The sequence below is a fragment of the Nymphaea colorata genome, chromosome 1 (genome assembly GCF_008831285.2).
Source record: "Nymphaea colorata isolate Beijing-Zhang1983 chromosome 1, ASM883128v2, whole genome shotgun sequence".
NCBI lineage: Eukaryota > Viridiplantae > Streptophyta > Magnoliopsida > Nymphaeales > Nymphaeaceae > Nymphaea > Nymphaea colorata.
This window is the reverse complement of record NC_045138.2, coordinates 36,160,909-36,188,270: the sequence shown is the minus strand read 5'-3', so window position 1 is coordinate 36,188,270 and position 27,362 is coordinate 36,160,909. Positions and strand designations below refer to the sequence as shown.

General features: G+C 36.7%; 1 long non-coding RNA gene across 13 annotated transcripts; it reads right to left on the bottom strand.

Moving 5' to 3' along the window:
• Nucleotides 1-552: 552 nt before the first annotated feature.
• LOC116245676 (uncharacterized) lies at nucleotides 553-27,180 on the bottom strand. 13 transcript variants are annotated; one of them, XR_004170579.2, is made up of 9 exons: nucleotides 26,819-27,180; nucleotides 26,574-26,634; nucleotides 25,687-25,773; nucleotides 25,408-25,508; nucleotides 23,832-23,995; nucleotides 6,428-6,575; nucleotides 6,224-6,303; nucleotides 2,275-2,856; nucleotides 553-2,078 (listed from the first exon to the last, which is right to left on the bottom strand). It is a non-coding gene; the product is annotated as an uncharacterized LOC116245676 (long non-coding RNA). The 13 variants fall into 13 exon arrangements; XR_007574295.1 differs by lacking the exon at nucleotides 553-2,078 and adding an exon at nucleotides 6,683-6,752 and having other exon boundaries at nucleotides 2,377-2,856; nucleotides 23,812-23,995; XR_007574292.1 differs by lacking the exon at nucleotides 553-2,078 and adding an exon at nucleotides 6,679-6,752 and having other exon boundaries at nucleotides 2,377-2,856.
• Nucleotides 27,181-27,362: the final 182 nt, after the last annotated feature.

Genomic DNA, 27,362 nt, shown 5'->3' with positions numbered 1-27,362 from the left:
AGTTCTTCCTCTACCTAGAATACTTTGCCCATATTCTTGTCATGTGAATAAGTTTCACGTAAAAAATCTTACATCTCTTTAGCAGTAGTATAATAGGCAATGGTAGGAGAAATAGAAGAGTCCACACTATTCATGATCCAAGTAACCATGCTGTTATCCTCTTCCCATGAAGCATACTTTCCAGTCTTGATAACTGGTTCATCTTCCTCAAGTAAATATTTTTTTCGATGTCCAATGACTGACATCATGAATGATATCGACTAGATTTCATAATTAAGACCATCCAATTTAACTGTAGAACCGTATGAGAATGGATTGCCTCTAATTTTAAACTCATGAGAGAAATCAGGTTTGGGATTTTCAGCCATTATAAATCTGTCCACAATAGTTCAACCGAAAGAGAATATATAGAGCAGAATAAGGCTGATCAGGAAAAAAACAAGGACTAGCACCACAGAAAAAAAAAAAAAAAATTTGTGTAGATGAGCAGCACTTCTTCCAAATAAAATATAAATAACCACACAGTAGGTTGTTGTCCACGGCTGACAGCGACTCCACGACTACAAAATACACAACAGGTTGCTGTCCACAGCTGACAGCCACTCCACGACTACAAAATAAATTCACTCACGTGTAGATGGACAACGCTTCTTCCCACACAGCAGATTTCCGTTCAGACAACAACCACACCACGATTACCAAAAATAATTCTACTAACGTTTAGATGCGCAACACTTCTTCCCACACAACAGATGCTGTCCACCACTGATGATGACTTCTGCATCAGCATCCACGCCAACAGTTCTTCATTTGGCTGCTCCACCATCTTTCAGTCCATAAGATATTAAAAGACGCAGACTCCCACACAGCTGCGCCATCCACGGTTAGAGTCTATTCACTCCTTTCTAATGCGCACAAAAAAAATTTATACTCTTCTATACACATATATGAAACAAAAAAATTATTACCACTTTTTCTATCAACTATAAAATCGAAAACGTATGCTTCGATGATTTTGTCAAAATTTCTATCATTTTGTTATTTTAATTAAAGAAGCAAACATGAGCAAAACCTAGGTTTAGTCACCTATTATTCGGCCTTGATAATCATTTGATTGTCTTGAACCTAAACTGCATAAAAATGTGTGTTTTAGGAGATCCGCAGTTTAAACAAATTAAGGATCTCAATAGCATTGCTTTATGTTGAAAACCAAGGATTAAAGCTTGGATTGAGTAGGAAGAGGGAAGCAGTCCACCATAATTCCATGAATTTGAGGTCACCACAGGCATCAGTCCAACAAACACAACCTTAGTGGTTGGTTATCAGCGATTCCACATTCCAGTTTATCTGCGGTGAAAGAAAAAAAGAATTGAGGTCCGTAAGAAAAGAGATAAGTATTTATGAAGCGATAACAAAGTAAGACTATCGTTATCCTGCGTCGTTTGTTTTTTACGAATAAGTGACTGTGTAACGAAACATGAGATATAAAACTAGGATAATCGGGGTAACCAATTGATTATTTGAATATCCATTTCGTTTTCTCAATTCCTCCATTTCCTGAATTTGCGGAACCGAAAAATAAAAGATCAGTATATAACCAGTTCCCTAAAATTGTATTGACAGACCTATTTTCGAGCATGCTAAAAATTAGAAAAAGAACCTAATTTTATTCCCGCAGAAATCCAGAATGGAACCCTGTAAAACCTATCAAGAGAATCTTAAACATTTCGCCCGCTCCAAACTGCATTCAATTCGATTTTACCTAAGGGTCAGTCTGAAGACCATGAAATGAAATCCCCGGATACAAATTCTGAAATGCAATTCCAGAACCTTATTCGAAGAAATAAGATTTTACTACTTATCCCGGACGAGTTACTATGTCAACTCTTTGACATGGTGATCTTCGAATCATATAGGTTTGCCAACTATAGTTGCCTGTCTAAAGAGCTGTATTGTTAGTCATAACCTGCGAAAAGAAGCTGCAATAAAGCCACCAGTACTCTGCTGCCATCGTGCTCTGCTTGGAGCATTTAAAAAGCTAAAGCTGAAGTTAATAAATAAACCTCAATCGTGCACACCTGCTCAAAGGAAAGGCAGCAACTTGCTCGAATCACTTCTAGTATAAGAGTTTAGTAAATCCGCAAGTAAGAAACCACACACAACTGCAACTTTAACATGAAAAGAGAAATTGCAGCAGAGACCTAAGGTCATCAAGTCAACGACCTTTTTTGCCGAATAAGGGACAGACATAAGGCCATGGAGGAGGAAAGGTACCTGTGCAGGTGAGGCGTGGGTCGGTCCAACATGCACCTGTATACGTTGTTTATGACTAACAGATCAAATTAAACACTGGAAATAAGTGCACGGGCTCACCAGTTCCAGACCTACCAAAACTACAACTTAACAGAACGGCCAATCTCCACAATTTTCAGGCATCTTCTTACTAACAAAATTGCAAAAAAAGAGTGAGCAGACTGGAGGGGTAGACCACCGTCTTTCTCTACCACCATGGTTTAGAGATGCTTCGAGACTTGAGTTGTCTTATGATACACCTTTCAACTTGAGTTTCATAATTTCATGTATGATAATTTGCGGTCCAAAAAAACATCCACAAGAATGTACACAGTACACCACTCAAGCTGACCACCTATGCCATGCAAGTTTCAAGTATAGAACAACAGGAACACTTCCTTGAGCTAAGTTTCCTGTGCTATCCATCATGAGCATTTCCTCAAGTTATGGTTGACCGACTTGTCCTCCACACACATCATCTACAAACCTTTTCCTAAATCTTTGTAAATTTTCTGGTCAAAGTTTCTACAGTTCACTTCCATTGCCCCTTGCTATTCTGATCACCTGCACAGGAAGAAAAAATAAAAAGCAAACCACTCAACTTTTGAAGAAATATCAAGGGCGTAAAAAAGAATATTTCACAAAAGCACTTTTAATCTTTTAGCAAGAACATACTCCAGGTAAGCAGGAAGACCAATCCCCAATCACATTAGACTAATAATCTGTTCTAGTTCCGCTCAGTCCAGCCTTTATCAAATTCAGCTTAGTCGGATTCCATGTTTAATGACTCCAATTTTCTAAAAACAACTTTGTCTAGTATAAAATTCAGTCAGCTAAAATCTAAATCATATTAATAATCGAATATATCAAAGCCATTTATATTGTTCAAAGTCAGCAACTACGTATAGATTTTCAAAACTTCAGCACTTTTGGAAGTCACCTCCAACCACTGTAAAATGCCTGCTCAAAATTTCGCTTGAGATTTACTTTTTCCTTGAGTGATGTTCCAAAAGCGACGCGGAAAAGGATGCCACTGGAAAAGATGGAGGAGAGTCAACAATAGAATCCTCCCTTGCCATCTTTTCTCCTTCTTGGAGGACTTCTAATCCACCCTCCATTGACGTCGTGCATCTTACGAATAATAGCGTTTGGAGGTACTTTAATATCTTGTGAAGAACCAGTCCGGCAGTCCCCATCATTTATCCGTGGGATGTCAGAAGATTCCTTCGCTGGTCTGTGGGTGGAGAAAGAGGACGGTGGCCATTTCTGCTAATTTGAGGCGGTGCATGGTGTCCAGACCGGGCTACAGCCAACCAGCGGGACATGGAACGCAAACCATTCTTTCCATCGCCCTTTCAAATCAGGCGACCAAGATCGATACGTAAACAAATTAAAAATGAAAAGAAACGTCGACATTTAATGCCTCAGCAAAAATCCTCAGTGATAGACTTTTGAAAAATCATAATCGATATATACTTATTCATGCATTAAGGTTAAACAACTTACTTTTAGAAGCAATTACAAACAATGAATTTCACCAATATAAGCTGACAATATGAATTTATACGCTTATCATTTAACTCTTAAAATCAATCAAGTGAATATAGATTGTTTTCTTCAAATATCTTTTGATACTATTATTAATTATTTTTTATTTTGCATAATAGTAACTTACCGGTTGTCTCAAAACGCTGGTGTAATCACCTCACCCTGTTTACTCGATTTTCTTTCCATTCCTACCTTTTCCTACGGTGGGCTTCCACATACTTTTTGGCCGTCAATTTTTTCTTAAATGAGCGCGATAAAGGTCGGTATGTAAATTAGCTTGGTGAAGATGCCGTTTTGACAAATCCGAACGTTCAAGTTAAACTGCCAAAATATGTTAAAAATATATTAACATAGTCCATTTTAATTAAAACAAGACAATTTTAAAATATTTTAAAAATATCGAAGCAAAGCAATTTTTATGCCACTATTTTTAATCAACTGAAACTCATTTTCCATGTAAAAGAATAAATTTTTTACGTCGATTCGTAAATTTTTTAAAGGATGCAAAATCATCTTGGCAATTAAAATATCACTAAATGACAGACTCTAGCCAAATCCAAGTGGCTTCAGGTCCCAATTATGACAAGGCAAGGCTTGAAAGAACTAAAAGCCCAACTGTAAAACCAAGATCAACCTCTTGGGAAGAAACCATTGAACAGATGGTCTCATGTTACAAGAAAACCATGATCATCCTTTCAAACTGTCAAATAGTCTCATTCTCTCTCTCTCTCTCTCTCTCTCTTTTTCTATCTCCCCCGACGACCCAAGCAGTTCTATTGCAAATATTTTGATGCTTTTATCGTGAAAAACACTAGTTCATGCAACTGATGCCTTCCTATTTATTTTGACATATGAAAATGGTTGGTCAATCAAGGTCCAGATAAAAAGGCAAAATGATTCAGCCACCCATGAATCTTACAATTACCTCTCTAATGTGTTCCAATTCAGACGTGCATGAACAACTTTCATGAAGCCCAAGAATCCAGCAGAATTCTGAACATAGTTTCATGAGACCATCAAGTATACTTGACACTGAACCAATGGCCTAAAAGGGACTGATATTAAAGCTGACAAATATTAGTGGACAAAAGTCTCGCAATAAGCAATTCAACCAATCCAATTGATGAAGCAAGAAGATGTACAATACAAAAATCTCAGCCATCAAGAGAAACACGTATTGAGTGGAAAAGCCCCTTCTCTTATAAAGCAGAAACATTACAACGTTGATAGACCCACCTTGTTGAGGTACACAAGAGGACATTAAATGCAATAGTGGCTTGGCACAAATCCGGTATCTAAATTCCACCTTAAATGAGGGTTTGAAAGAAGACAAGCTATACAGACAGACTTGTCTCGTGCTTACTAATTTTCAAATACTGTAATATGCTCTGAAGGCCACTACTTTCTTGCACTTAATACATATCAATGACAATTGCATCAACTATAATTATTTATTTCCAGGAAAACATGAAAAACAACTGAAGAAGAGAAGATAGGGCAGCACAAGTTACATTTTTTTATAACAAATGCCAATCCCTTTTGCACCGACTGCTTCAAATTACTTGAACAGTATGCAGCCTATGGATAAAATTTTTTTGTGCATTAAGAAAAATCACAAGATGTTTAAATTCTGAACATGTTTGCATAACTTCTCATATACGATATCCTAGACTGGTGAAAGGCATGCTCCAACAAAGATAAACAGGCAGATGAAAGCAGGTTATTGACAGACAGATATCCTAATGGCAATATACATGCATAATGCTGCACATGCACATGATGTTATCATGCAAATTGCTAAAATTGCAAACTACTCTAATATCTCTTCTTTGCAGACTGACTACCAAATTTGATAGCTTTCATGTAATTTATCAAGTCTAAAATTAGTTAACAACTTTACTATGCTGCTGTGACAAATTAAAATAAATTTCCTCAAAGTAACATAAATTTGCCAACTAAGATACATAGCAGAAAAATCATATGCAATGCCCTGTGCTGACAGAAGTGAAGAGCCTCAAAGAGCATGATAAGACCTATCAATTGAAATGGAACCATAAGGTCAGCTTCAACAGTTGTAATAATGAGGTGGAAGGCGAATTACTTGGCGGCTTTCCACAAGAAAGCAATAGCAAGAGAATAGAAGTCCCACAACAGGAAGTGTACATATAACAACATTGACAAGCACTACAGAAAACATATACAGGAATGCAACAGGCATTACAAAGACACATATATGGCATATCAAATAAGTTAATAGACGTGTCATCCTCAAGTTGCCCACTTTAGGAAAAAAAAAATTGCTTAATTAAACAGTGTATTCCCTAAACATGTACATAATCCTTTTAAGGCATAGAGCTAGGAAACATTTGCTCAAAAAATTTACCATCACGAATTGCCTTCATTTTCTGCAGCATTCATGTCTTCCTTGCCTATATAAACATATGCTCCATTGGTTCAGTCATACTGCAAAAGAAAGTTGCAGTAAGCTGCTGCTACTCATGCTACCATTGTGCTCTATTTGGAGCGGGCAAAAAGTTTGAGCTAAAACAGTAATAGAAAACAATAAGTAAAACTTAATCATGCACACCTGCTCAAACGAAATGCATCATAGTCTACAACTTGCTCGAATCACTTGCAGTATAAGCCCTTCAGTATATAATCCCAAGTAAGGAAGGACAAAGAGTTGCAACTCTACCGTGCAAAGAGAAATTGCAGCAGAGACCTAAGCTCACCATCTGAACATTAGACGCACCACAGATGTTGTACATGACTAACAAATCAACTAAAACACTCAAAATAAGTGCACGGAATCACCACTGCATAATTTTCATCTCCTACCCACATTACAGCGTACCACGATCATCTATTCTCCTTCAAAAACCCAATGGCCAATCCCCACAATTTCCAGCCATCTGGTCACATGGTAAACCGAAAAAAAAAATGCAAGTTTCAAATGGGGATTAATAGCTCCTTAATGAGGGGACATGCCCCTATGTATTTGCAAACCATGCCATCACAGGTGCAGCCACAACCACGGGCTCCAATAGAGAGGGGGAGGGAGAGAGAGACTTTGAAAAATAAACGAGGGGTTGTGCCCAGATTGTAGACAACCTTTGGTAGAGAGAGTGACAGAGAGATTTAAGAAAAAATAAAAGGGGCCATGCCCTAGAGCATTGACAGGCCATGGTGAGGCCGTTGAGGCATACAAGAAGCAGAAACACATTATAGAGTTAAAGCATATGCCATGACCATGAGGTTGAGAGGCAAAAACCGAATGAAGATAAGGCGCTCGATCACATGCGAAGCCGCATGCTAAAGGGAGCCAGTGAGCATTCCACCCAAAAACTAGAGATTAGAGAACCATCAAGATGGGCCATGAAAGGGGCCTTAGAGGAATAGGCCTACTAAGAAGGAAACTGTTTCACAAAATACTCAATATTAATCTGCATGGATCTAAAAATCCATTTCAGACCTGGTTGTGCATGTTCCCCTCGGTGAAACTAATTCAAAATGTGGGTCTTATTAAATCTTGCCTCCATTAACAAAATGAAGGCAGCAAATGTTAAATGACCTCAAGTCACAAAAAAAAAAAGATTCCCAAGGACACCAACCAATGAACAAATAGAAAGCAAAAGTATAGAATAGGACAAGCAAAACATGTCGAAACAAGTGGAGTGCCATAGATGGAGTTGTAAGCAGGTCCAAGTAAACAAACCCAGGCACATTTCATTGCATTTGAAAACTGACTTTTACCAAAAGAACTATGACATCTATCGGTACGGTATTAGGTTAAGAACAAATTGGGTTTCGTAAGATTCAGTCGTTGGAGCATATGTTCTTAGAAGACGTGTTCCATGGAGCATTAGGTTCTCGTCAAAGAGAACAAGTCGTGATCATGTCCAGTATGCGTTTGAATCACAAAATATAATACTTTGAAAGTTTGAATAGTTGTCCACCATTTCATAGTGCTGGAAATGACGTGTCAAACTCATCTTTTACTTTTTTCTTTCACCAACTACCAAAGGCCACTTTCAAGCCGTACTTTACTAGCCGTCTTCCTCCACTCTTTTAGGGCAGGATCAACAGCAATTTCAATCGCTGCCTACTATGTAAAGCAAAAAATGCCAAAAAGGAGTTTTCCTGGGTAGAGCCTCCTTAATAATGACAAAGACAAAAGAGTATGTCTACTAATAGACATGCCACATAAGAATGCCAATATATGGAGAGAAACAACTTGGTATCAGCTCGAGCAAGTCCAACTGCAACTTCAGCATAAGCTCTTTCAGCAAAGCAGGTAATCTCTAAAGAGTCAAAACCAACGAAAGATCATAGTTCTTTTCGCCAAACCATCCATAAAACACTCTTCCGAAGGTGATGAACAATGTCAAAGACAAGAAGAGAGATCAGCCAGCAAAATTTTTCATCAAGATAGTGCCCCTATTTAGAAAGAAGAGTCAAGTACCATCACTAAGGCAAACACTTTCACCAAACTATCAATCAACTTCACATGTCCAAGTGAATTTCTATTTGATATCATCTATTGCTCATACAATATACATATCCTTTTCTAAAATCGTTCCCAAAGGACCTCTCGGACAAGCAATCCCACACTCAATATTTGTTATCAGAAAACAATATCATAAACCATTATACAAGATTTCGCGAATATCAAAGATAATCCAATGAGTATTTTGATGAACAACAATATTTAGATTTGATCATCAATCAAGTGGGTTAGATCATACGTCTGATGTGACGTAGATTTGGTGTTCAATTCAGATTTAAGGTCTGTAGTTTGGATCAAATGTACAATCTGATCTAGTTTATTTGCAGAATTTGGGTTTTGAATTTGAGATTTGGATCATGGGTCTAATCTGATCCGTTGTAAATGTTAGATTTACATTTCAAACATAGGATCTAGACCAGAGGCATAATCTAATATGGTTTACAAGTTAGATTTGAACTATGAAACCTCACATCTAGAGGTCTAATCTGATCTGCTTTCAATGTTGGATTTGACTTTTGTATCCCAGTGTAGATCAGAGGTCTAGTCTGATCTGATTTAAATGTTGGATTGGACTTAGGATATAGGTTTCGATCAGAGGTCTCTAATATGATAGGTTTTAGGTGTTGGATTTCGCTTTTCAATCTAGAGTCTGGATAAGAGGTCTAATCTGATCTGGTTTAGATGTTGGATTGGATTTATGGATATCTAGTATAGATCAGAGGTCAAATCTGATCCGATTTAAATGTTGGATTTGACTAAGGATCTATGGTTTCGATCACAGGTATAATCCAATCAGTTTTAGGTGTTAGATTTAGCTTTTCAATCTAGGGTTTGGATCAGAGGTCTAACCTGATCCGGTTTAGATGATGAATTTGAACTTGAACCTGATATATGGATTAGACGTCTAGCTTGGATGTTGGATTTGACATTTTTTTTCTCTCGTATAGATCAGAGGTCTAATATGATTAGTTTTAGGTATTGGATTTTGATTTTTGATTTAGGACCTGGATCAAAGGTCTAATCTAATCGGTTTCTAGAGTCGGATTTCAATTTTCGATTAACAGTTTGAGATCAAAAGTCTGATTTGATTTGGTTTAGATGTTGGATTTATACTGTGACACTAACTCTAGATCAGACATCTAATCTGACCTAGTTTTGATGTTGAATTTGACTTTTATTTCTCTGATATAGATCAAAGGTCAAAACTAATCTGATTTAAATGTTGGACTGGCCTTAGAATATATGGTTTGGATCAGAGGTCTAATATGATCGGTTTTAGGTGGATTTCGCTTTTCAATTTAGGGTTCGGATCAGAGGTCTGATCTAATCCGGATTAGATTTTGGATTTGAACATTGAACATGATATGTGGATAAGAGGTCTAATCCAATTGTTATGTTGGATTTGATTTTGTTTTCTATGGTATAAATGAGAGGTCTAATCTGATCTGGTTTAAATGTTGGAGTGGGGACTTAAGTTATAAGGTTTGAATAAGAGGTCTAATCTGATCTGTTTTAAGTGTTGGATTTCGATTTTCAATTTAGGGACAGGATCAGAGGTCTAATCTGATCAATTTTAAGTGTCGGCTTTCAATTTTTGATCAACAGTATGGATCAGAGGTTTGATCTAATTTGGTTTAGATGTTGGGTTTACACTTTGAACATATCATCTCGATCAGAGGTCTGATCTGATCCAATTCAAATGAAGGATTGGAGTTTTGTATCTCTTGTATAGATCAGAGGTCAAATCTGATCTGATCTGATTTAAATGTTGCGTTGGACTCAGATCTAAGGTTTCGATCAAAGGTCTAATCCGATAGGTCATAGGTGTTGGATTTCGCACTTCAATCTAAGGTCTGGATCACACGTCTAACCAGACCCGGTTTAGATGCTGGAATGAACTTTGAACCTGATATATTAATTAAAGGTCTAATCTGATTCGGTCTTTGATGTTGGATTTGACTTTTTTTTAACCTTTGATATATATCAGAGGCCTAATCTGATCTGCTTTAAATGTTGGAGTGGAAACTTAAGATATAGGGTTTCAATCAATGGTTTACTTTTATCTTATCAGTTTTATGTGTTGAATTTTGTTTTTTTATTTAGGGCTGATATCAGAGGTCTAACCTGATATGCCTTTACTGTCGACTTTCAATTTTTGATTAACAGTTTGGATCAAAGGTTTGATTTGATATGGTTTAGATGTCAGGTTTAGACTTTAAACTTAACATCTAGATCAGAGGTCTGATCTGATCCAGTTTAGATGTTGGATTGCACTTTTGTATCTCTGGCATAGATCACAGGTCAAATCTGATCCGATTTTAAATGTTGGATTGGGCATAGGATCTAGGTTTTCAATCAGAGGTCTAATCTGATCGGTCTTAGGTGTAGGATTTTGATTTTCAAATTAGGATCTGGATCAGAGGTCTCACTTGACCCGGTTTAGATGTTGGATTTGAACTTTGTACCTGATATATGGATCAGAGGTCTAGTCTGATCCGGTTTTGATGTTGGATTTGACTTTTTTATTTCTGGTATAAATCAAAGGTCTAATATGATCGGTTTTAAGTGTTGAATTTCACTTTTCGATTTTGGTACAGGATGAAAGGTCTAATCTGATCAGCTTTCAGTATAGGCTTTCAATTTGTGATCAACAGTTTGGATCAAAGGTCTGATATGATCTGGTTTAGATGCTGGATTTATACGTTAAACCTAACATCTAGATCATGGGTTAATGTTGAATTATACTTTCGTATCTCTGGTATAGATAGAGGTCAAATCTAATTCGATTTAAAAGTTCGATTGGACTTAGGATCTAGGGCATCGATCAAAGCGTCTCATCTAAACCGATTTGGATGTTCGATTTGAACTTTGAACCAGAACAATGGATTAGAGGTCTAATCTAATCCGGTTTTGATGTTGGATTCGACTTTTTTATCTTTGGCATAGGTCAAAGGTCTAAGCTGATCTGCTTTAAATGTTGGAGTGGGGACTTAAGACATAGGGTTTCAACCAATGGTTTACTTTTATCTTATCAGTTTTAGGTGTTGAATTTTGATATTTGATTGATTTTTGATTTAGGGCTGATATCAGAGGTCTAATCTGATATGCATTTACTGTCGACTTTCAATTTTTGATTAACAGTTTGGATCAATGGTTTGATTTGTTATGGTTTAGAGGTCAGGTTTAGACTTTGAACTTACCATCTAGATCAGAGGTCTGATATGATCCGTTTTAGATGTTGGATTCAACATTTGTATGTCTGGCATAGATCAGAGGTCAAATCTGATCCAATTTTAAATGTTGGACTGGGCATAGGATCTAGGTTTTCAATCAGAGCTCTAATCTGATCGGTCTTAGGTGTAGGATTTTGATTTTCAAACTAGGATCCGGATCAGATGTCTCACCTGACCCGGTTTCGATGTTGGATTTGAATTTTGAACCTAACATATGGATCAGAGGTCTAGTCTGATCCGGTTTTGATGTTGGATTTGACTTTTTCTATTTCTTAAATCAAAGGTCTAATATGGTCAGTTTTAAGTGTTGAATTTCAATTTTCGATTTTGGTACAGGATCAGAGGTCTAATCCGATCAGCTTTTAGTGTAGGCTTTCAATTTGTGATCAACAGTTTGGATCAAAGGTCTGATATGATCTGGTTTAGATGTTGGATTTATACGTTGAACCTAACATCTAGATCAGGGGTCTAACCTGATCCGGTTTTAATGTTGAATTAGACTCTCGTATCTCTGGTATAGACCGGAGGTCAAATCTAATTCGATTTAAATGTTGGATTAGACTTAGGATCTAGGACATCGATCAAAGTGTCTCATCTAAACTGGTTTGGATGTTGGATTTGAACTTTGAACCTAAACAATGGATTAGAGGTCTAATCTAATCCGGTTTTGATGTTGGATTCGACTTTTTTATCTTTCGCATAGGTCAGAGGTCTAATCTGATCTGCTTTAAATGTTGGAGTGGGGACTTAAGATATAGGGTTTGAATCAATGGTTTACTTTTATCTTATCAGTTTTAGGTGTTGATTTTTGATTTTTTATTTAGGGCTGATATCAGAGGTCTAACCTGATATGCATTTACTGTCGACTTTCAATTTTTGATTAACAGTTTGGATCAAAGGTTTGATTTCATATGGTTTAGATGTCAGGTTTAGACTTTGAACTTAACATCTAGATCAGAGGTCTGATCTGATTCGGTTTAGATGTTGGATTGGACTTTTGTATCTCTGGCATAGATCAGAGGTCAAATCTGATCCGATTTTAAATGTTGGATTGGGTATAGGATCTAGGTTTTCAATCAGAGGTCTAATCTGATCGGTCTTAGGTGTAGGATTTTGATTTTCAAACTAGGATCTAGATCAGAGGTCTCACCTGACCCGGTTTAGATGTTGGATTTGAACTTTGAACCTGATATATGGATCAGAGGTCTAGTCCGATCCGGTTTTGATGTTGGATTTGACTTTTTTATTTCTGGTATAAATTAAAGGTCTAATATGATCGGTTTTAAGTGTTGAATTTCAATTTTTGATTTTGGTACAGGATCAGAGGTCTAATCTGTTAAGCTTTCAGTGTAGGCTTTCAATTTGTGATCAAGAGTTCGGATCAAAGGTCTGATATGATCTGGTTTAGATGTTGGATTTATACGTTGAACCTAACATCTAGATCAGGGGTCTAACCTGATCCGGTTTTAATGTTGAATTAGACTCTCGTATCTCCGGTATAGACCGGAGGGCAAATCTAATTCGATTTAAATGTTGGATCAGACTTAGGATCTAGGGCATCGATCAAAGCGTCTCATCTAAACTGGTTTGGATGTTGGATTTGAACTTTGAACCTAAACAATGGATTAGAGGTCTAATCTAATCCGATTTTGATGTTGGATTCGACTTTTTTATCTTTCGCATAGGTCAGAGGTCTAATCTGATCTGCTTTAAATGTTGGAGTGGGGACTTAAGATATAGGGTTTGAATCAATGGTTTACTTTTATCTTATCAGTTTTAGGTGTTGATTTTTGATTTTTTATTTAGGGCTGATATCAGAGGTCTAACCTGATATGCATTTACTGTCGACTTTCAATTTTTGATTAAAAGTTTGGATCAAAGGTTTGATTTGATATGGTTTAGATGTCAGGTTTAGACTTTGAACTTAACATCTAGATCAGAGGTCTGATCTGATCCGGTTTGGATGTTGGATTGGACTTTTGTATCTCTGGCATAGATCAGAGGTCAAATCTGATCCGATTTTAAATGTTGGATTGGGCATAGGATCTAGGTTTTAAATCAGAGGTCTAATCTGATCGGTCTTAGGTGTAGGATTTTGATTTTCAAACTAGGATCCGGATCAGATGTCTCACCTGATACGGCTTAGATGTTGGATTTGAACTTTGAACCTGATGTATGGATCAGAGGTCTAGTCTGATCTGGTATTGATGTTGGATTTGACATTTTTTATTTTTGGTATAGATCAAAGGTCTAATATGGTCGGTTTTAAGTGTTGAATTTCAATTTTCGATTTTGGTACAGGATAGAGGTCTAATCTGATCAGCTTTTAGTGTAGGCTTTCAATTTGTGATCAAAAGTTTGGATCAAAGGTATGATATGATCTGGTTTAGATGTTGGATTTATACGTTGAACCTAACATCTAGATCAGGGGTCTAATCTGATCCGGTTTTAATGTTGGATTAGACTTTGGTCAAATCTAATTCGATTAATCGATCAAAGCGTCTCATCTAAACTGGTTTGGATGTTGGATTTGAACTTTGAACCAAAACAATGGATTAGAGGTCTAATCTAATCCGGTTTTGATGTTGGATTCGACTTTTTTATCTTTCGCATAGGTCAGAGGTCTAATCTGATCTACTTTAAATGTTGGAGTGGAAACTTAAGATATAGGGTTCCAATCAATGGTTTACATTTATCTTATCAGTTTTATGTGTTGAATTTTGATTTTTTATTTCGGGCTGATATCAAAGGTCTAACCCGATATGCATTTACTGTCGACTTTCAATTTTTGATTAACAGTTTGGATCGAAAGTTTGATTTGACATGGTTTAGATGTCAGGTTTAGACTTTGAACTTAACATCTAGATCAAAGGTCTGATCTGATCCGGTTTAGATGTTGGATTAGACTTTTGTATCTCTGGCATAGATCAGAGGTCAAATCTGATCCGATTTTAAATGTTGGATTGGGTATATGATCTAGGTTTTCAATCAGAGGTCTAATCTGATCGGTCTTAGGTGTAGGATTTTGATTTTCAAACTAGGATCTGGATCAGAGGTCTCACCTGACCCGGTTTAGATGTTGGATTTGAACTTTGAACCTGATATATGCATCAGAGGTCTAGTCCGATCCGGTTTTGATGTTGGATTTGACTTTTTTATTTCTGGTATAAATTAAAGGTCTAATATGATCGGTTTTAAGTGTTGAATTTCAATTTTCAATTTCGGTATAGGATCAGTGGTCTAATTTGATCAGCTTTCCATGTAGGCTTTCAATTTGGGATCAATAGTTTGGATCAAAGGTCTGACATGATCTGGTTTAGATGTTAGATTTATACGTTGAACCTAACATCTAGACCAGGGGTCTAATCTGATCCGGTTTTAATGTTGGATTACACTTTCGTATCTCTGCTATGGACCGGAGGTCAAATCTAATTCGATTAAAATGTTGGATTAGACTTAGGATCTAGGGCATCGATCAAAGCGTCTCATCTAAACTGGTTTGGATGTTGGATTTGAACTTTGAACCTAAACAATGGATTAGAGGTCTAATCTAATCCGATTTTGATGTTGGATTCGACTTTTTTATCTTTCGCATAGGTCAGAGGTCTAATCTGATCTGCTTTAAATGTTGGAGTGAGGACTTAAGATATAGGGTTTGAATCAATGGTTTACTTTTATCTTATCAGTTTTACGTGTTGAACTTTGATTTTTGATTTAGGGCTGATATCAGAGGTCTAACCTGATATGCATTTACTGTCGACTTTCAATTTTTGATTAACAGTTTGGATCAAAGGTTTGATTTGATATGGTTTAGATGTCAGGTTTAGACTTTGAACTTAACATCTAGATCAGAGGTCTGATCTGATCCGGTTTAGATGTTGGATTGGACTTTTGTATCTCTGGCATAGATCAGAGGTCAAATCTGATCCGATTTTAAATGTTGGATTGGGCGTAGGATCTAGGTTTTCAATCAGAGGTCTAATCTGATCGGTCTTAGGTGTGGGATTTTGATTTTCAAACTAGGATCTGGATCAGAGGTCTCACCTGACCCGGCTTAGATGTTGGATTTGAACTTTGAACCTGATATATGGATCAGAGGTCTAGTCTGATCTGGTTTTGATGTTGGATTTGACTTTTTTTATTTCTGGTATAGATCAAAGGTCTAATATGGTCAGTTTTAAGTGTTGAATTTCAATTTTCGATTTTGGTACAGGATCAGAGGTCTAATCTGATCAGCTTTCAGTGTAGGCTTTCAATTTGTGATCAACAGTTTGGATCAAAGGTCTGATATGATCTGGTTTAGATGTTGGATTTATACGTTGAACCTAACATCTAGACCAGGGGTCTAATCTGATCCGGTTTTAATGTTGGATTAGACTTTCATATCTCTGGTATGGACCGAAGGTCAAATCTAATTCGATTAAAATGTTTGATTAGACTTAGGATCTAGGGCATCGATCAAAGCGTCTCATCTAAACTGGTTTGGATGTTGGATTTGAACTTTGAACCTAAACAATGGATTAGAGGTCTAATCTAATCCGGTTTTGATGTTGGATTCGACTTTTTTATCTTTCGCATAGGTCAGAGGTCTAATCTGATCTGCTTTAAATGTTGGAGTGGAAACTTAAGATATAGGGTTCCAATCAATGGTTTACATTTATCTTATCAGTTTTATGTGTTGAATTTTGATTTTTTATTTCGAGCTGATATCAAAGGTCTAACCCGATATGCATTTACTGTCGACTTTCAATTTTTGATTAACAGTTTGGATCGAAAGTTTGATTTGACATGGTTTAGATGTCAGGTTTAGACTTTGAACTTAACATCTAGATCAGAGGTCTGATCTGATCCGGTTTAGATGTTGGATTAGACTTTTGTATCTCTGGCATAGATCAGAGGTCAAATCTGATCCGATTTTAAATGTTGGATTGGGTATAGGATCTAGGTTTTCAATCAGAGGTCTAATCTGATCGGTCTTAGGTGTAGGATTTTGATTTTCAAACTAGGATCTGGATCAGAGGTCTCACCTGACCCGGTTTAGATGTTGGATTTGAACTTTGAACCTGATATATGCATCAGAGGTCTAGTCCGATCCGGTTTTGATGTTGGATTTGACTTTTTTATTTCTGGTATAAATTAAAGGTCTAATATGATCGGTTTTAAGTGTTGAATTTCAATTTTCAATTTCGGTATAGGATCAGTGGTCTAATCTGATCAGCTTTCCATGTAGGCTTTCAATTTGGGATCAATAGTTTGGATCAAAGGCCTGACATGATCTGGTTTAGATGTTAGATTTATACGTTGAACCTAACATCTAGACCAGGGGTCTAATCTGATCCGGTTTTAATGTTGGATTACACTTTCGTATCTCTGCTATGGACCGGAGGTCAAATCTAATTCGATTAAAATGTTGGATTAGACTTAGGATCTAGGGCATCGATCAAAGCGTCTCATCTAAACTGGTTTGGATGTTGGATTTGAACTTTGAACCTGAACAATGGATTAGAGGTCTAATCTAATCCGATTTTGATGTTGGATTCGACTTTTTTATCTTTCGCATAGGTCAGAGGTCTAATCTGATCTGCTTTAAATGTTGGAGTGAGGACTTAAGATATAGGGTTTGAATCAATGGTTTACTTTTATCTTATCAGTTTTACGTGTTGAACTTTGATTTTTGATTTAGGGCTGATATCAGAGGTCTAACCTGATATGCATTTACTGTCGACTTTCAATTTTTGATTAACAGTTTGGATCAAAGGTTTGATTTGATATGGTTTAGATGTCAGGTTTAGACTTTGAACTTAACATCTAGATCAGAGGTCTGATCTGATCCGGTTTAGATGTTGGATTGGACTTTTGTATCTCTGGCATAGATCAGAGGTCAAATCTGATCCGATTTTAAATGTTGGATTGGGCGTAGGATCTAGGTTTTCAATCAGAGGTCTAATCTGATCGGTCTTAGGTGTGGGATTTTGATTTTCAAACTAGGATCTGGATCAGAGGTCTCACCTGACCCGGCTTAGATGTTGGATTTGAACTTTGAACCTGATATATGGATCAGAGGTCTAGTCTGATCTGGTTTTGATGTTGGATTTGACTTTTTTTATTTCTGGTATAGATCAAAGGTCTAATATGGTCAGTTTTAAGTGTTGAATTTCAATTTTCGATTTTGGTACAGGATCAGAGGTCTAATCTGATCAGCTTTCAGTGTAGGCTTTCAATTTGTGATCAACGGTTTGGATCAAAGGTCTGATATGATCTGGTTTAGATGTTGGATTTATACGTTGAACCTAACATCTAGACCAGGGGTCTAATCTGATCCGGTTTTAATGTTGGATTAGACTTTCATATCTCTGGTATGGACCGAAGGTCAAATCTAATTCGATTAAAATGTTTGATTAGACTTAGGATCTAGGGCATCGATCAAAGCGTCTCATCTAAACTGGTTTGGATGTTGGATTTGAACTTTGAACCTAAACAATGGATTAGAGGTCTAATCTAATCCGGTTTTGATGTTGGATTCGACTTTTTTATCTTTCGCATAGGTCAAAGGTCTAATCTGATCTGCTTTAAATGTTGGAGTGGAAACTTAAGATATAGGGTTCCAATCAATGGTTTACATTTATCTTATCAGTTTTATGTGTTGAATTTTGATTTTTTATTTCGAGCTGATATCAAAGGTCTAACCCGATATGCATTTACTGTCGACTTTCAATTTTTGATTAACAGTTTGGATCGAAAGTTTGATTTGACATGGTTTAGATGTCAGGTTTAGACTTTGAACTTAACATCTAGATCAGAGGTCTGATCTGATCCGGTTTAGATGTTGGATTAGACTTTTGTATCTCTGGCATAGATCAGAGGTCAAATCTGATCCGATTTTAAATGTTGGATTGGGCATATGATCTAGGTTTTCAATCAGAGGTCTAATCTGATCGGTCTTAGGTGTAGGATTTTGATTTTCAAACTAGGATCTAGATCAGAGGTCTCACCTGACCCGGTTTAGATGTTGGATTTGAACTTTGAACCTGATATATGGATCAGAGGTCTAGTCCGATCCGGTTTTGATGTTGGATTTGACTTTTTTATTTCTGGTATAAATTAAAGGTCTAATATGATCGGTTTTAAGTGTTGAATTTCAATTTTCAATTTCGGTATAGGATCAGTGGTCTAATCTGATCAGCTTTCCATGTAGGCTTTCAATTTGTGATCAATAGTTTGGATCAAAGGTCTGACATGATCTGGTTTAGATGTTAGATTTATACGTTGAACCTAACATCTAGACCAGGGGTCTAATCTGATCCGGTTTTAATGTTGGATTACACTTTCGTATCTCTGCTATGGACCGGAGGTCAAATCTAATTCGATTAAAATGTTGGATTAGACTTAGGATCTAGGGCATCGATCAAAGCGTCTCATCTAAACTGGTTTGGATGTTGGATTTGAACTTTGAACCTGAACAATGGATTAGAGGTCTAATCTAATCCGATTTTGATGTTGGATTCGACTTTTTTATCTTTCGCATAGGTCAGAGGTCTAATCTGATCTGCTTTAAATGTTGGAGTGAGGACTTAAGATATAGGGTTTGAATCAATGGTTTACTTTTATCTTATCAGTTTTACGTGTTGAACTTTGATTTTTGATTTAGGGCTGATATCAGAGGTCTAACCTGATATGCATTTACTGTCGACTTTCAATTTTTGATTAACAGTTTGGATCAAAGGTTTGATTTGATATGGTTTAGATGTCAGGTTTAGACTTTGAACTTAACATCTAGATCAGAGGTCTGATCTGATCCGGTTTAGATGTTGGATTGGACTTTTGTATCTCTGGCATAGATCAGAGGTCAAATCTGATCCGATTTTAAATGTTGGATTGGGCGTAGGATCTAGGTTTTCAATCAGAGGTTTAATCTGATCGGTCTTAGGTGTGGGATTTTGATTTTCAAACTAGGATCTGGATCAGAGGTCTCACCTGACCCGGCTTATATGTTGGATTTGAACTTTGAACCTGATATATGGATCAGAGGTCTAGTCTGATCTGGTTTTGATGTTGGATTTGACTTTTTTTATTTCTGGTATAGATCAAAGGTCTAATATGGTCAGTTTTAAGTGTTGAATTTCAATTTTCGATTTTGGTACAGGATCAGAGGTCTAATCTGATCAGCTTTCAGTGTAGGCTTTCAATTTGTGATCAACAGTTTGGATCAAAGGTCTGATATGATCTGGTTTAGATGTTGGATTTATACGTTGAACCTAACATCTAGACCAGGGGTCTAATCTGATCCGGTTTTAATGTTGGATTAGACTTTCATATCTTTGGTATGGACCGAAGGTCAAATCTAATTCGATTAAAATGTTTGATTAGACTTAGGATCTAGGGCATCGATCAAAGCGTCTCATCTAAACTGGTTTGGATGTTGGATTTGAACTTTGAACCTAAACAATGGATTAGAGGTCTAATCTAATCCGGTTTTGATGTTGGATTCGACTTTTTTTATCTTTCGCATAGGTAGAGGTCTAATCTGATCTGCTTTAAATGTTAGAGTGGAAACTTAAGATATAGGGTTCCAATCAATGGTTTACTTTTATCGATTTAAATGTTGGATTGGACTTACAATATATGGTTTGGATCATATGTCTAATCTGATCGGTTTTAAATGTTGGATTCTGCTTTTCAATATAAAGTCTAGATTAGAGGTCTGATCTGATCCGGTTTAGATGTTGGAATTGAACTTGGAACCTGATATATGGATCAGAGGTCTAACATTATCCAGTTTTGATGTTGGAATTTACTTTTTTATCTCTAGCACAGATCAGAGGTCTAATCTGATTTGACTTTATTATCTTTGGTATAGTTCAGAGGTCAAATCCCAAGCTCCACTAGCCTTTTCATTGTAAATGAGACTTTGAGCTATCCAAGGCTCAATATTTCCATATTATACTCGTTTCTTAGTTCTTGCATTTTTAGCTTTCCAATCATTGAGAACTCTTTTTGAAATTGTTGTCTTTCATCCCCTTCCAAAGTCCTCCATTTCCAATATTAGTCAATTTAGGATGCGGTTGAAGAGAGGTACCTTTAATGTAGCCCCAAAGGTGTCATCCTTTGATGTGCATCTAGAGACACTTTGACTACAACATGTAATTGGCTTCATCCAATTTGAACGGTGTCAAATAGTTTTCACCATCAATGTTCCTCTTGGAGTCTTCCATTGAAGAAGGATGTTTGTTTTTAGCCTTGATCAACTCCTATACTTAGTGTTACACTCTTTTTATCTCAAAATTTTCACCAAACAGTTGATCATGAGAGTCTTAAAAGACCACTTGATTCAGCAGCAAGTAGCTTGGAAACACAACAATTTCAGGCTCAAGTACCAAATTTGTGCCTTAAACCTTGAGGCATTGAAAGAATATTAGTTGTTAGATCCTCTAATTTCATGGCAACAGTAACCAATCACAAGACTGGGACCAGGTTGACCAATTTCATCCAAACACTTGATATTTCCATCAAATATTCTCCAACATGTAATAGATCTTGCTTGATGTTTTCAAACTTTAAAGTAAATTGATACTTTCAAACCATATCTTTCTGGATGAAACACAAACTTAAGGAATTCCCAAGCTTCACTAGCCTTTTCATTGTGAATGAGATTTTGAGCTATTTTAGGCCCATTAGTTCCATGTATTCATGTCTTAATTCTTGCATTCTTATCTTCCCAATCATTGAGACTCTTATAATCATCATTTAAAATTGTTGTCTTTCATCTCCTTCCAAAGTCCTTCTCCATTTCCAATTCTAACCAATTTATGATACGGTTGAAGAGAAGTACCTTTAATGTAACCCCAAATATCTCTTCCTTTGATGTGCAACTCGAGACACTTTGACTACAACATGTAATAGGCTTCATCCAATTTGAACGGTGTCAGATAGTTTTCACCATCAAATGTTCCTCTTGGAGTCATCCATTGAAGAAGGATGTTTTTAGCCTTGATCAACTCCCAAAAATAGCATCAAGAGAATGACTGAAATTTTCAAGGAAGCTTCAATTGGTAAACATGCATTTTTTTTTTCTTTCAGCAGCAAGTAGCTCGGAACCTCAACAATTTCAGGCTCTGGTACCAAATTTGTGCGTTAAACCTTGAGGCATTAAATAATCTTAGTTGTTAGATCCCCTAGTTTCATGGCAATTGTAACCACTCACAAGCCTGGGACTAGGTTGACCAATTTCATCCAAACACTTGATATTTCCATAAAATATTCTCTAACACTTGCATCTTCTTGCTTAATATTTTCAAACTTTAAAGTAAATTGACACTTTCAAACCATATCTTTTTGGATGAACACACACTTGAGGAATTCCCAAGCTTCACTAGCCTTCTCATTGTGAATGAGATTTTGAGCTATTCTAGGCTCAATATTTCCATATATTCATTTCTTAATAATCATTGAGACTCTTATAATAATCATTTAAAATCATTGTCTTTCATCCCCTTCCAAAGTCCTTCTCCATTTCCAATTCTAGTCAATTTAAGATACGGCTGAAGAGAAGTACCATTAATGTAGCCCCAAAGATGACTTCATTTGATGTGCATCTCAAGACACTTTGACTACAACATGTAATTGGCTTCACACAATTTGAGCGGTGTCAGACAGTTTTCACCATCAATGTTCCTCTTGGAGGCTTCCAATGAAGAAGGATGTTTTTAACCTTGGTCAACTCCTATACTTAGTGTTATACCCTTTTTATCTCAAGAATTTCACTAAACCGTAGATCATGAGCCTTAAAAAACCACTTGATTGCAGTAGTAGTCAATAACATTGATCAGAATATCCACTAGCAGAAGATCAACTCCAAAACTATCCAAAATAGCATCAAGAGAATCATTGAAATCTTCAAGGAAGCTTCAGTTGGTAAACATACAGTTTTTTTCTAGCTTGGAACCACAACAATTTCAGACACTGGTACCATGAAAATATGTCTGATAACAGTCATATACAGAACCCACAACAATCTCACACTGATGGGCACTAAATCCAAATCACAAAGGAAATGGAGAATCAGACTAATGTTATTGAAATCCAAAGAAGCTGTAAAAACAGCATATTTACAAAAAGAGCACATATTCACATATACAAGTATGTATAATAAATAAATAAATAAATAAATTATATATATATGTATATATATATATACACACACACACACACACACACACATGCATAACAGAAGGATTTGACATTTTTTAACAGAAACTAAAGAGCTTTGAGGTCAAACTCATGAATGGCTCCTATTGGCATGTGAATCTAGATCTCATTCTGTCAATGTGGAAACTGCCACACATTTTCCTTTATGGCAATCGACATAGAATGATAGAAATATGGGACAAGCAACATCTAGGCTTCTCAGAGACTGTGGGTGTTGAGGAAACCTAAATGATGGAATAATTGTCCAAACTCTCAACTATTGGACAATGATGCTAAATTGATAATAAACCACCTTCTTGATACCTTCCTCACAAGAAAGACAAATCTTTAAGAAAAGGAAGAGGAGGGCCTAATTGTTGAAAATTTTTTGGTGGAAATAACACCCCATCTAAGTTAGTCCTACTACTAAGGTTGTCATGCTCAACTTACTCTTCCAAGAACTCTCTTTTGCTTAGCCCGCCTAACGTAGCCAAACCTTCTGCAACACCATGGTACACTACTTGGGCCAGCCTTATACCCAGTACATTTCCCTTTTGTGAAAATGGTTGTGTGGTTGTTAATGGCTATAATAATCATATTCCATAGATAAAACACTGAACGCAATTATTGAAAAATTCAAAAAGGCATCAATGGTATCAGTACAGCAAAATCTAACAGATATTGTATAAGTAAAAAACAATAAAATAGAAACAATTCCCATGTCTCTGTGTGTGTGTGTACGATTATATTGCTAACATCCCCCACCTGCCCAAGATGACCAGCCACTATCATGTGAATGGAATCAAGAACATGTTCAAATGACCTCTTATGAAACTCAGGGTGCTCATGCAAGATATCTAAAATCAGAAAAAACTTTCTAGCAAGATAGTACAAGCAAGAAAAGCAACTGATTGCAAGCTGTGACTTTTTTTCAGACAATTATCATAAAGCCCAATTCACACATAAAATTCACAATATATTAAGGAGAACATGCTGCATTCAAAAAATACTAACATATGTAGAAAAACAACGATGGACAGTGTGTACCCTTAAATCTAGAAGCATACCAACAATTTTATCAGCTTCATATTGAGGAAGCAATTCTTCTCCAACAAGTTCAGTGTCAACTCTGAATACAAGTCTCCTTTTGAGAACAGCATCCAAACAGTCCTTGATACCCTTTGCATTTACACCATTGAGATAAGGCTTGAGCCTGCTGTGCGAGATCCTACTGCAGATGGAGCAAAACATGCCGTTATTACTGATGATAATAGATTGAAAAAAAATTGATCTCTGTATAGACTCCAAAGGTTATAGACCAGAGCAAAGGTTGGATGCCAAAATTCAGATGAAAACAAATTCTGTTTATTGATCAAAGCAAAAAAATTGATGGTAATTTAATATCATTAACATCAAAAGCAACTAAATATAACAATATCAGGACATACTCCACATTTTCCTCAAGGAAAGAGACACAAATAAATCTGGGGAAAAGTAATAGTACCAATTGTTCTATACAAGAGAGAAAGTGCTAACTTTGAAAACAGCAATGTTGGTGCTTGCTACATAATAATATATTATAGCCTTTAATTGGGATATATATCTAACAAACATACAAAATTATGAATATGAAAAAAAAAAAAAAAACTAACACTTAAGTAGTTGTGGTTACTGCAGCAGATGGTTCAAACAAAAGAGAATACATAACAAGTGGAAAGTTAACACAACTCTCTCTCTCTCTCTCTCTCTCTCTCTCTCTCTCTCTCTCTATATATATATATATATATATATATATATATATATATATATATATATATATATATATAATATATATTGGCTGAAGTATAAATCTGTGTACGTCTAGATGAAAACAGGACATACAAACATCGGAATCAGCCACATACTAAAGTGTCCAAGACACTTATCAGGGTTGTGTTAGCTGCTGAACTGAAGTGCCAAGTACCTGCATCTTAACCTTGAAGAAGTTGCACTTATCCCTCAAAGTATAATCTTAATCAAATATAAGATGATGGATAGACATTATAATGAGAGCTCTATAAGAGATTTCAGGAGGAAAATTAAGCTCGAACACTTTTCTCCAGCAGCTCCAAAGGAGATTTCAGGATGAAGTACTTGTTAACGTATATAAGCTTGAACTGCCGAATGAGAATGATTTCAGTATTTCACATAGTTTCACAAGGATCTGATCTTTAGTATGGTACAATTTTTGTCAAGAGGATTTATGTGGACAAACATGTTGAGTTGAAAGCGACATACTTGTGTAAGAAAGCACATTCCAACTGAAACCACTCAAATCAAATTGCAGAAAGCAGAAAACAAAAGGACATCTGTTTTTTCATTAATGTCATTATAGCTTCGACAATCCCACAAATAAAAATTATATATATGACAAATTTCATTGAGGAACTGGAAGTCTATAAATCACATTTTAAACTTTAGTGGCTGTACAATGACTTATGAAAAAGAATAGGCGTGTCCTTTTCATCACTAGCAAATGTACTGTAGTCGTAAAGTGGCTGTGAAAAAGCATCAATAAACCCGACCTTGATCTAAAATAACAGCAACTAATAGAGACCTAAAATAACAAGGCCAAGAAAAGAGAAACAAGAAGGGGATGCATACCACTGACCAAGTTGCTTGTTGACCTCCTTCGTCTCTTGAGATGAATGAGGAGCTGCCGCATGATCCCTCCGTCTGTGAGGGTGAACAACTCCTCGTTCTTCCTGAGTCACAAAATCATATGCCAAATAAACGAAAAAGAGAGAAAAATGAGCAGGTCGTGCACATTGCAAAATGCCTCTCAACCTTCCACTACAGATGGGATCAGATCTTCACTTATTCAAACATGCACTGTAAATAAACACAAGCAAAGGGAATTACAGAAAAGGAGGGGTTATTTACCTGGATGAGTCAGAATTTTTCTCACAGTCTGAGGGGAAATCTAATCCCTAATAGTGATGATACCGATCGATCTCCCCAGGTCTTCGGCTACAGCATCCAATGATCAGCGAACATGAGACTCAAGAATGGTGGAAGATATTGGGAAACATCAAAAGATCAAGCGAGACAGGGAGTTGCGCAAAGATGATCGAGATCGAGAGATTGCAAAAGAAACAGAAAATACATAAAGAGAGAGATATAGTTGTCCAAACCCTCGATCGACTGTTCCGCGGGCTATGTGAAACCCTCATTCGCGTGATGGTTTTCCATCGCTCTGAGCGAGCGTTTCTAAAACCCAACCTCGCTGGAGAGAGGGATTGCTCGATCTCTCACGAGGGTCCTTCTGACCGATGGATGCTTGCTTGAGGAAGGAAAACCCTTGCTCGAACAGAGAAGCGGGGGTTTCTAGAGCCAAACCCTCGCTGAGCGAGAGTCTCTCGCTTGGAAAAAGAGGCGGGAAAATAACGCCAATGGCGACGGTTGGAAACAAAACAATTAGTAATAACGACAACCGCGCGGAATACAAAATAAATAGTAATAATATTTGAAGATATTTAGAGAAAACAATCTTATATTCGCTTCATGGATTTTAACAATAAAACGATTTGTGCATCAATCCATGGTTCACGTGCAATTAATTGTTTTATAATTGTTTCTAAAATTAAGTTTTTCAATTTTACAGCATGAAAAGGAATAGGCGTGTCCTTTTCATCACTAGCACATGTACTGTAGTCGTAAAGTGGCTGCGAAAAAGCATGAATACGCCAACCCTGATCTGAAATAACAGCAATGAATGGAGATCTAAAATAACAAGGCCAAGAAAAGAGAAACAAGAAGGGGATGCACACCTCTGATCGAGTTGCTTGTTGACCTCCTCCGTCTGTGGGGGTGAACAACTCCTCGTTCTTCCTGAGTCACGTCAGATGCCAAATAAACGAAAGAGAGAGGAAAGTGAGCAGGTCAAGGACTCATGCACATAGCAAAATGCCTCTCAACCTTCCAAATACAGATGAGATCAGATCTTCACTTATTCAAACATGCACTGTAAATAAACACGAGCAAAGGGAATTACAGTAAAAGACGGGCAATTTACCTGAATGAATCACAATTTTTCTCACAGTCTGAGGGGAAATCTAATCCCTAATATTGATGATGCCGATCGATCTCCCCATGTCTCCAGCTACAGCATCCAATGATCAGCGAACATGAGACTGAAGAATGGTGGAAGCGATTGGGAAACATTAAAAGATCGAGCGAGACAGGGAGTTGCGCAAAGATGATCGAGATCGAGAGATTAAAATTATAAAGAGAGAGAGGGGTTGCTCGATTCTCTCATGAGGATCCTTCTGAGCGATGGTTGCTTGCTCGAGGAAGGAAAACCCTAGAGAAGCGAGGGTTTCTAGAACCAAACCCTCTCCGAGCGAGAGTCTTGAAAAAAGGAGCGGGAAGAATAACTCCAACGGGGACGGTTGGAAACAAAACAATTAGTAATAACAACATTAAAGATATTTAAAGAAAACAATCTATATTCGCTCACTGGATTTTTACAATAAAACGATTTGTGCATAAATTCATGGTTCAAGTGAAATTAATTGTTTTATAATTGTTTCTAAAATTAAGTTTTTAAACCTTACAGC